An 11,999-nucleotide genomic window follows, 5' to 3' on the forward strand; every position below is an offset into this window, starting at 1 on the left:
AGAGGACTGACTCGCCTCTCACTCACCCTAGTTTCATATCCGTGAAGCTCCACCATCTTCTGTGGAGCCGCTTCTGATTTACACTGGTATACATGAGAGGGGATTGAGGTTCAAGGTATTCAACAGGGGATTAAAATAGGCTTCCATGCCATAAGAAAGAGAAAAAGAATGTTTGCCAAGTAGACAAGGTCAAACACAATAAAAAGAGAAATGTTCATTCCAAGTCTCTTTACTGGCTATTGCAACAGGTCTCAGAGACTCCAAATATAAATATGTAAATAACAAAGTTGACATTTAACACCTCAGTTAATTGAAACTAATCTGTTGCAACATAAACAGCAGGAGGAAGAGACTCCAGTGTACCTGACTACCTTGCAGTGATCCCATTTAGCAGTTAAAGGCATGTTGGAATAGGTGTTCTCTGTCTCATATAAAAAGGGTGTAGCTAGGACCAAAGGGTGTAGCTAGGACCAGTTTTCCACGAAAAGCTCATTAGCCAGCATACGTATTAACCCTGTTCAGGAATTTTGTTGCTGTAAACAGGGAGTGCTGCTCCAGCCACCTCGTGTAATAATGGATTACCAACCAGCAATTACATTTTATTGTATTCAGCTCTTAGCTGCCAAAAGATTGGGGATTGCAGGGCTGAGTTTAAGACTCAATTAAGAGAAGGGCTCATGAAGTAATCATAGCAACTCATGGTCTGATTGCCTAACAGAGGAGAGGCACCACCTGATTTTTCTCCCCATTCTAGGGGAAAGAACCAGAAGCAAACCCTGTGTTTAAGGAAGCCATTGTGGCAGCTTTACTGCATGAATATTCTAAAGCCATTGCTGGAGAGAGTGACTTTTTCTCCATGTGATATGCAGCAGATTCCTTCAGCAAGAAGGGAGGACAAAATTTAGCAAAGTCCCTTGTGCTCTCTCTTTCCTCTTCCGTCCCTTTGCTCCCTTGTTCCCCTTCAGTGGGCTTGGACCAGGTGTAACCAAGGATAGAAACGGGGTCCAGAGGTTCTACAATGAATAATTCCCACTAGGATCTGAGCCAGTGGCCCTAGGTGTTCGTTTGGTAAAGGGCTACAGAGGTATTCACCTTGACGTAGAATGCTTTATGCCTGACTCTACATCCTGTTGCCCTGTCTTTTGCCCATTTCATATCAGTGGAGTTCCATTGGCATAAAACAAATGGAACAAGGTGGAATATTGGACCCTCTGTTTTACTCTGCTAAACTGAATCCTTCCTTGAGAATTAGATTGTTTTTAGGTTGCACTGGGGCATACCCTGAGCTGATGTACATTGATATAGCTTCAGTGACTTCACAGGAGCCAGGCTGGTTTATGCCAGCTAGAGATCTGGACCAGTATGTTCAGAAAGTGTCCCAGTTGCTTCAGTTCTTATCTTGCTCCCAGCCCAAATCTCTGGGTGGGATGCTGTGCTGAGCTTCTTAGGGTACGTCTACACAGCCAAAAAAAAAGCCAAAAAACAAACAAACCTGCCGCAGGAACTTGGGTTCACGGGACTTGTGCTGCAGGGCTAAAAATAGCAGTGTAGATGTTCAGGCTTGGACTGAGGCCCAGGCTCTGAAACCCGGTAAAAGGGGGTGGGTCTCAGAACCCAGGCTCCAGCCCGAGTGGAAACCTCTACACTGCTCTATTTAGACTCACAGCTTGAGCCCCACGAGCCCAAGTCAGCTGACCCACGCACTGAGATCTGCTGCTGTGGGGTTTGTTTTTTATTTGCTGTGTAGACATACCCTTAGACTCGGAACAGCACAGAACTCATAGCCCAGGAGTAAGGGTATAGGGAGCCTTCAAGCCACCCTGGAACTCTCCCAAGCCTGAGCTGCTGCAGGGGCTGGAGATGCCCCCATATATTTTAGCCATCCCCAGGTCCCCTCCATCCATTTGTTTGGTGTCTGACAAATGTGCAATATATCAAGAATCTGGAGGTTCCTGGCCTTTGCAGCTGGTAGTGATTGGTGTAGGATATGAAATGTGCTGGTTGTAATCCTTTCACTGGCCCTAGTCTATGTTCTGTATTATATTAAATAGATGAAATATGAATTGCCAGCTTAGACGTATGTTACCTGTTTAGGTAAAGGAATGATTTAACCGCACCCTTTGTTCCAGGATTAGTCACTGCAAAGGATTATTTTATTTAAAACAAAATAGGAATTGCCTAGTAACTGGAATAACCAGTTAAAACAAACATAGCTATGCTCTGCGTCGCACTGAAATTGATGTTGAAGAAATGACCTACTTTCTGCAGAGAGAGCTGTCATTTTAAAGCAAACATGTTGTTAAATTGATACTTGGTAACTCTAGGCACCTTAATATTTCTGCTTCCTTCTCAGTTGTTCAATTTTGTAGCATCTCAAGGTCAGGCTGAAATGAAGCAGGCCACCAGATGAGAAATTTGGATGGGTAAATCTCTCAGATCATTTTCTAAAAATGCAGAGACAGATTACCAGTGCAGGAGACACGGACAATGCATGACATGAAACCTCACCCCATCTCTGCATCGCTTCACATTAGTACGTGGAAGATGTACATTCAATCCTCATATTGGTTTTTATCTCCCCAACTGAAGCTCCTGCATCACTCTGACTCCGATGGATAATGGAACAAGCTTTTGTTATCTATTGGTATTCCTGAGTTCCAGGACATGCAAAGGGATGCAATGTGTACCCTGTTCAGTTGTAGAAGGTCCAAGCACCACTCATCTGTGCAGAAATGAAAGCTTATTTTTGCTGGTATTTTTATTTATTTACTTATTTAATCTATTTTTAAGAATATTTTTTGTCCAAAGACTCAAAGCTAGGTTCTTCTTTATGCAAATAGCACCTCTTTAACACTAGCAGACACAGTTGCCCCTGCTACTTATCGCTCATCAACCATGCCCTAGATTTGTAGACTATAAAGTCAGAAGAGATTATTGTGATCATATTGTCTGACCTCCTGCATAAATCAGGCCATAGAACTTCCCTGAATTAATTCCTAGAGCATACCCTTCTCTTTCTCCTCTTTGCTGCTGTTAAGAGGAGAGACAATCACTTATATATTTTGATGGTTTATTTAATTCAGTAAGGATGTCTACCTTTCTCAACTAGGCCATAAGAAGCTTAGTTGTATTTTGTCAGCCACCCTCTAGCTAGGTGAGATCCCCACTTATTCTCAGCAGGCATTCTGCTCACAGGGACCCAAGAGAACAGCTAGGGCCTGGCCTGGAAGGTATACTCAAGCCAAAGAGATCCTCCAGGAAGAGTAACTGGTTTCCTAGATCCATACTGTTGGCTTGGATGGAGGTCTTCCACATTAAGGAGTTAGGTTCTGTCAGTTAGAGAAGGTTGACCCGGCAGAATCTGGACACCATGTAGCCACAATGCTGATAGAGTTGGAAAAGGACATGATCTCATCCCGTTAAAATTTTTTTTAGTTTTTCCTCTGTTTGTAGCTAAAAGGTGTGAATCATATAAATCCAGGCCCCTCTATCCTCTACCCTCCAAACACACCTGTGTCAGATTAATCCACTTGCAACATAGGATTGATTTAAAACGTACTTGGTTGAAACTATAGTAAAGAACATGATTATCAGACACATATATGAATATGATATGTTGGGGAAGAGTCAACATGGCTTTTATAAAAGGAAATCATGTCTCACCAAGCTATTAGAAGTCATTGAGGGTATCAGCAAACATGTGGACAAGGTTGATCCAGTGGATATAGTGTACTTGGACTTTCAGAAAGCTGTTGACAGGTGTCCCACATCAAAGGCTCTTAAGCAAACTAAACAGTCATGGGACAAGAGGGAAAGCCCTCTCATGGATCAGTAACTGACTAAAAGACAGGAAACAAAGGGTAGGAATAAATGGTCAGTTTCCACAACGGAGAGGGGTAAATAGCAGGGTCCCCGAAGGATCTGTACTGGGACCTGTACTGTTCAACATATTAATAAATGATATTATGAAGGGGGTGAACTGTGAGGTGGCAAAATTTGCGGACCATACACAATTACTCAAGATAGTTACGTTCAAAGCTGACTGCGAAGAGTTACAAAGGGATCTCACTAAACTGGGTGACTGGGCAACAAAATGGCAGATGAAATTCAGTGTTGATAAGTACAAAGTAATAATGCACATTGGAAAATATAATCCCAACTATATGTACAAAATGATGAGGTCTAAATTAGCTGTTACCAGTCAAGAAAGAGATCTTGGAGTCATCGTAGAAGGTTCTCTGAAAACATCAGCTCATACTAGAAGAGATTAAAAAGCCTGGGACTGTTCATCTTAGAACAGAGATGACTAAGGGGGGATATGATAGAGGGCTATAAAATCATTATGGTATGGGAAAAGTGAGTAGAGAAGTGTTATTTGCCCATTGACATAACACAAGAACTAGATATCACCTGATTAAATTAATAGGTAGCTGATTTTAAAAGAAACAAAAGGAAGTATTTTTTCACACATCACACAGTCAACCTGTGGAACTCATTGCCATGGCATGTTGTGAAGGCCAAAGCTATAACTTAGTTCAGTTAGCCAAGATGGTCAGGAACGCAACCCCATGCTCTAAGTGTCCCTAAACTCCCCACTGCCAGAAGCTGGTAATAGGCAACGGGCTGGATCACCTGATTCTGTTCATTCTCTCTGAATCTTCTGGTGCTGGCCACTGTTGGAATACAGGACACTGGGCTACATGGACCAGTGGTCTGACCCAGTATGGCCGTTGTTACGTTCTTATGACTCATGGTATTCAGAAATCTGATAAAAATGATCTCTTTACCGTGTGTAGTTTATTCTTTACTCTGGGTTAATTTGCCAGGAATACAGCGGTGGCTACACAAATACATACACTGAACATCAGAATAAACATTTATCCCTCCCATCATGTAAACCTCTTAACATTCATTGCCAGATGCTAAACCTTGGAGAGACAGAGTTCAAAGTGCTACATGTAAGCCCATATGCACTTATTTCTGGCACTTGGCACAGCAGATGTGGTGTGTGTTAGAGAGCATATGTCTGAAATACTTAACTATTATCAAACACGCTGTTGTGGTACCTATCAGACTGGGACACTGCCCTTCTGGGAAAACCTAAAATGTGACTGACTTTCATTATTTTCTTGTCTCTTTTTTTGCACAATCCAGGTAACGCTTTATATGAAGGTATGTGAAAGATGCACAAGGGGCAGGGCGTAGTTTCAAAACAAATGCTTTAACACTCTTGTCTTCAGGTTGTTGTTCACATGCCTCCCAGACCCCAAGGATCCTTTTGCCCTTCACCCACCTCCCATTTGCTTGTAGCTTATTCCCCGCCCTGTGTCATGGAGGCTGTCCTTCTGGCGCAGTGGGGCTGGGTAGAATACCCCTAAGAAATGTGAAGTTCTCACCAGTGTGGAGGCAGCTGAGTATGCTGCCTCCACACTACCTTTAATCCATTTTAGACACTGAGGAATAAGCTAACAGAGAGCATCTAAGTCCTTCCTCAGTATGCAAGGATCTATCATCCAGTCCTTACTACAGAAGGGCAGAGTATTATAGAGTGATGTGACAGGCTTTTGACCCGGGGCGCTCACATAGCGTTCTGAGCTGATGTAATACCCTCAGTGCCTCAGGGTGTGTGAACTAGCTGGGAAGAGTAGTTTGGTCATTAAAGTAGCAGTGAAGCACCCTGTTACAGAAGATGTTGATGTTGTTGTAAAATACACAGCTGAAAAGATGCACCGTATTTATTTTACGTTTCACGTTCGGTGACAATCACTGTGGTGGCACAGACCAGATCTAATAAATTACTTCCACAAATCGCTCTGCACTGCCTATTACCCAGCTCCACCCAGCTCACACCCATCTGACACATGTTGAATCCTTCATGCACCTCCAGGCAGCAATCCAGGCACAGTCTGTTGGCTTGGCTCTGCTTTAAGAGCAAGGTTTTGCTGTGCATTGAGAATCTATGTGCCAGACAATCACAGAACGTAGCCAGATGATCTGCACATCCAGTAGCATCCAGTACTCTTTTTTTTTTCTAATGTGCCACTGGGAGGAGGATATTGCTATTTTTAAATCTTCATTCTGATAGTTTATCCCTACTCTCTGTTTCCTGTCTTTTAACCAGTTGCTGATCCATAAGAGGCCCTTCCCTCTTAGCCCAAGACTGCTTCCTTTGCTTAAGAGCTTTTGTTGAGGGACCTTGTCAAAGGCTTTCTGAAAGTCCAAGTACACTATATCCACTGGATCACCCTTGTCCACATGTTTGTTGACCCCCCTCAAATAATTTTAATAGGTTGGCGAGGCATGATTTCCCTTTACAAAAAACATGTTGACTCTTCCCCAACATATCGTGTTCATATATGTAGTTTCAACCAGTTTGCCTGTTACTGAAGTTAGGCTTACCAGCCTGTAACTGCCAGGATCGCCTCTTTTTTTTTTAAATTAGGTGTTACATTAGCTGTCCTCCAATCCTCTGGTACATAGTGGTTTTTAAGGTCAGGCTTGACAAAGCCCTGGCTGGGATGATTTAGTTGGGAATTGGTCCTGCTTTGAGCAGGGGATTGGACTAGATGACCTCCTGAGGTCCTTTCCAACCCTGATATTCTATGATTCTATGAGAGGCTGATTTAAGTGATTGGTTACATACCACAGTTAGTAGTCTACAATTTCATATTTGAGTTCCTTTAGAACTCTTGGGTGAATGCCATCTGGTCCTGGTGACTTATTGCTGTTGAATTTATCAATTTGTTCCCAAACCTCCTTTTTGACCTCAGTCTGGGATAGTTCCTCAGATTTCTCATGTAAAAAGAATGGCTCAAGTGTGGGATCTTCCTCACATCCTCTGCATTGAAGACCTGATTCAAAGAATTTGTTTAGTTTCTCTGCAACCACCTTGTCTTTCTGAATGCTCCTTTAGCACCTTAATCATCCAGTGGCCAATGAATTTGTAAAAAATTGACTTCTATTAAATTGACCTACTTTCATAGTGTAGACATGCCCTTAGACTCATAGATTTTAATGCCAGAAGGGACCATTATGATCATCTAGTCTGACCTCCTGCACATTGCAGGCCACAGAACCTCACCTGTAACAGACCCCTAACTTCTGGCTGAGTTACTGAAGTCCTCAAATCATGATTTAAAGACGTCAAGTGACAGAGAATCCACCATTTACATTTTAAACCTGCAAGTGACCCATGACCTGCAGAGGAAGGTGAAAATCCCCCAGGGTGTCTGGCAATCTGACCCCATAGAAAATACCTTCCCGACCCCAATATGGTGATCAGTTGGACCCTGAGCATGTGGCCAAGACCCTTCAGCCAGTCACCTGGGCTGGGAAAGAATTCTCTGTAGTAACTTAGAGTCCTCCCCACCTAGTGTCCTATCTCTGGCCGGTGGGGATATTGCTACAAGCAGTCAGCGATAAGCCACATGCCATCATAGGCAGTCCCATCATACCATCCCCTCCATAAACTTATCAAGCTCAGTCTTGAAGCCAGTTAGGGTTCTCCCCCCCACACACTGCTCCCCTTGGAAGGCTGTTCCAGAACTTCTCTTCTCTGATGGTTACAAACTTTCATCTAATTTCAAACCTAAACTTGCTGATGGCCAGTTTATATCCATTTGTTCTTGTGTCAGCATTGGCGCTTAACTTAAATAACTCCTCTCCCTCCTTGATGTTTATTCCTACGATGTTTCTATAGCGAGCAATCATATCTCCCTTCAGCCTTTGTTTTGTTAGGCTAAACAAGCCAAGCTCCTTGAGTCTCCTCTCGTAAGCTAGGTTCTACATTCCTCTGATCATCCTAGTAGTCCTTCTCTGCACATGTTCCAGTTTGAATTCATCTTTCTTAAACATGGGAGACCAGAATTGCACAAGTATTCCAGATGAGGTCTCACCAGTGCCTTGTATAATGGTACTAACACTTCCCTGTCTCTACCAGAAATACCTTGCCTGATGCATCTTAGGATCACATTAGCCTTTTTTCAAAGCCACATCACACTGGTGGCTCATAGTCATCTTCTGATTAGCCAATACACCCAGGTCTTTCTCCTCCTCTGTCTCTTCCAGCTGTTTTGCAACTTCACACCTACTCCCTTTCCAATGGCCTCTTTCCTTGCCTAGCATGCAGCATGAAGGACAAGGTTTGTTGTTCCAGCACAGTTGTGAGTGGAGGATCCACATGAGGCTCAAGTGAGGTTAACCATGATGTTCCACAGTAACTGAGAGTATGTTTCAAGCCTCCTTTCATTCCCGCTCCCCTACACTGAAGTGCACTTGGTAAAAAAGATGTGGGACTGGGGTGTGGGTGGAGAATGGATGTGTCTGAGAAAAAATGGGTTTGAGCAGGATCCTCAACGTATTATCAAGACCTTTAGCTCCATGGCCCCATTTTTGGTATCCTGTTATGAGGGAAAAGTTACTTGGTGCAGGACAGCAGCATCAGGTTGCCCTGCTCTCCCTGTGCTGCAAATCACATCCTGTCTGGCTCTTATACATGAAACACCATGCTGCTGCTAATCTAACAAGCCAAGAGGTGCCCAGGTGCTCTGCAGAATGGCAGGGCATACTCTGGGAATGTAGCCCTGGAAATGAAGCACTGGCAAGGAGCTGCAATGGGAAGGCTCCATTCCTTGGATAATTACACATTTAGGAAGATTTGATCTTATTTTTTAATTATCTCTCATTTTTCGCTCTTGGCTGGTTCCTCTAATTAGGGGCTGCCAAGTTTAATGGTTTTAAAAAATTCCCACCTGTGGTGCTAGGGGGCAGGGCTTGTTAAAGTTGATGCATAAAACATTTTAATTTTGCAATTAGGATAGAGATCAGATGCAAAATTCTGATCTTCATCCAAAGCTGGGGGTTGTTCAGACCCACTTCTACTCTCTATTCCCCTCCCCCATATTCCAGTCCCTTGGACAGCAGGTGAAGTGGGGGAGGGAGACATTAATGGTGGTGCCATCCATTGTATATCTGCCAGTGATGGCTAAGGGGATATGGGAAGCAGCAGTGATAGACAGGCTTTCCATGGACTTGAGCATTAGTAAATTGCTGGGCCAAGTGGAAGAACTGTATGTGGAGTATCCAGTTATTTTGCTTTTTGAGTCTCCATTTCCTCTGATAACTGGTGAAAATAGTGATGGACAGTGGCCCAGAAATGCAGTGCAACAGGCCAGCAAGGTTTGCTAGAAACACCCCACCACATCTGCGGGTGTTGGTTCTGCTGCAAAAGGGTTAAGTGGATTGTGGTGATTCACTGAGAATTTTGCTGACTAATTAACCCATCTGACTATAAGGGAGTGCGTCTTCAGAGAGAGGATCCTGGGCATGGGCTGAGCAGTCCAGGGAAAGGAACCCTTGAACAGCGAAACCCAGAAAGAAGGTTGAAACTAAACCACATTCATGTATAATTGGCTCCCTGGTTAATAATAAAGCTAAACCCCAGGAGAAGGGGTTAGATTTCACTGCGTTTGAGAGCAGGGTGGGAAAGGCGTTTGCTCACACACACATGCTGTCTGCTCAGAAGGGTGATTTCTTAAGGCATGAAGTGAGACTGTAGGGGCTAGTGTGGAACACACTTTACCTGCTTATTTCACTGTGAAGCACTGCAGGGCATCTCTGTAGCACATTTTCAGACATGGATTGGAGGATCTGTCACATACCCTTCCGGCCTGCTTAGAGGTCTGCTTCAAACGCTCTGTGTGCATTTGTATGCATCTAGCCAGAAATAACGTGCATGCAGAAAGAATGCCGTACACTGGCCCGGCAGCAATGATACTTAGCACACTACATAAGCATCTCAGGGAGAGATATTAAAGCAGTGCTTTTCATGATGTTATAATTAAAGTGCTGTCTGTGTTTTCATTCACACCCCTATTTTCAGAGATGTATAACTCAGCTGTAAAAATATATTAAATCTGGGTCGAAACTTGGCACCCAGGCTCTCAGAGCATGAACACATTTTCGTTGGCAAAATGTCCTGAAGATGCAGGAGTGCGAAATAATAATTACGATAACATAGGGTGTCAGTAAAAACACCTGTCAGCAAAACCACCCATGACTACCTTTGTGTGTTAGCTGGCCATATGCATACTCCAGATGACCTACCTCCAACTTCAAGGGGTTGCATACATGTAAATGAGGGAAGAATTTGACTTCAGAGTATTTAAAATCATATTAAAGTAATTTCTTAGCGCTTTTCTTCTTTCTTTTTAATGCTCTCCATTGTTTGCAAATATTTCTTCCAAGTCTGTTCACAACTTCCCTACTGATTTTATTTTTCCATTTGACTTGCCTTGATTTCCCCACCCCTCCATCCCTCCAATGGAACCAACAGAGACACGTCTGTTTGTGTTTAACAACAACTTCAGCTTGAGAAGCAGCATTATCCTGCCCACATATCCTCAGTGTGCGGTGGAAGTCTCCTCATGCGTGTGGTACTGGCAGGAGTGTTCTTTAGTGAATGCCCATTCCAGGGCCAGTGTAGAGAGAATAAAGTGTGGATTTTCAGGGCCCCATGAAAACTGAAGCCAATATTCTCGGCTTTCAAACAGTGGATTTTAAAAAGAAAAAAATCCCAGATTGAGATCCAAATTCTCCTCCCTTACACGGGGGTGAATCTGGAGTACAACAGAACCTCAGAGTTATGAACACCAGAGTTATGAACTAACTAGTCAACCACGCACCTCATTTGGAACCAGAAGTACACAATCAGGTAGCAGACCAAAAAAAAAAAAAAAAGCAAATACAGTACAGTACTGCGTTAAAGGTAAACTACTAAAAATAAAAAGGGAAAGCAGCATTTTTCTTCTGCATGGTGAAGTTTCAAAGATGTATTAAGTCAATGTTCAGTAGTAAACTTTTGTCCCTAACCCTAATGTTTTGTCAGAGTTACAAACAACCTCCATTCTGAGGTGTTGCGAGGTTCTACTGTAACTCCATTTAAGTGCATGCAGCTATTCCAGATCAGTATCAATGTAACTGAGAGCAGAGTTTTATCCTTGGGGCCTGTGGTGGGGCAGGTCCCCACCCTCATCAGGAAGGAGTTAAAAAGCTCCTCTAGGCACAGTCAGTCTCAGCCCGGCATGCCTGTGACTCTTGTCAAGCCTGGAGATGGGCAGGTCCTGAAGTGTATGTGTGCACTGCAGTTGGGAGATGCGATTCCCAGCAGATGCAGGCAAACGTGTGCCATTTCAGCTCAAGGTAGTGCATTGAGAAGAGCAGTACGGACATTATGGTAAGGGCTGTGGCTCAGACTAGCTAGCCCAAGCCTGGCCAGGCTCCTGGGGCCAAGCCTGGGCAGCTAGCCTGAGCCAGCACTTGCACTGCAACGTCCCCACTGCTATTTTAGTGCACTAGCTCCATCTGAGCTAGCATGAGTCTGTCTACCCATGCTAGGAACAACACCGCCTAGCTGCAGTGTAGACATACCCTAAAAGGAAGGGTCCCTGCTTGGTGCAGGGTAGCTCTCTGGAGCAGGACTGTAAGTCAGAGCTCCCCCTGCCCCTGGAAGCACGGGTTGCTGACAAGGGAAACGCCTTGAGAGCATTGGCCACCTCAGAAAGAAGGGCTGGTGCTTTTTTTTTTTTTTTTTTCCTCTTTGGCTTCCCTAAGGCCTAGGACTCTGCTCTCTGTGGGCTGCGAAAGCATGATGACTTTTTGTTTGGATTACTTTAGATCCCCTGCAAGGAAGCAGAGACCCTGACAGCACTGCCAGAGGGCTATGCCCCAGACTCCAATACAGAAGAGGAGCCTACCATCTCCCCAAGGGAGTGCTAGAGGTGTATAGCCTACAGTAGGACCAAATTCAAAACTGGTGTAAACAGGTGCACTTCAAAAGACTTCTAGTTGCATTGCACCTACTTACACCCAGATTTTAGCCTCTGGAGGGTTTTCTCTCCCAGGTACTAGCAATATTAAGATGGGTGAGATGCTTTCATAAACTATTTGAGAGCGTTCCTTCCCTCCATGGCAACTGGACACCTGTGAGTTTGCTGCCCGTA

Source organism: Malaclemys terrapin, chromosome 7 (assembly GCF_027887155.1).
Source record: "Malaclemys terrapin pileata isolate rMalTer1 chromosome 7, rMalTer1.hap1, whole genome shotgun sequence".
Classification (NCBI taxonomy): domain Eukaryota; kingdom Metazoa; phylum Chordata; order Testudines; family Emydidae; genus Malaclemys; species Malaclemys terrapin.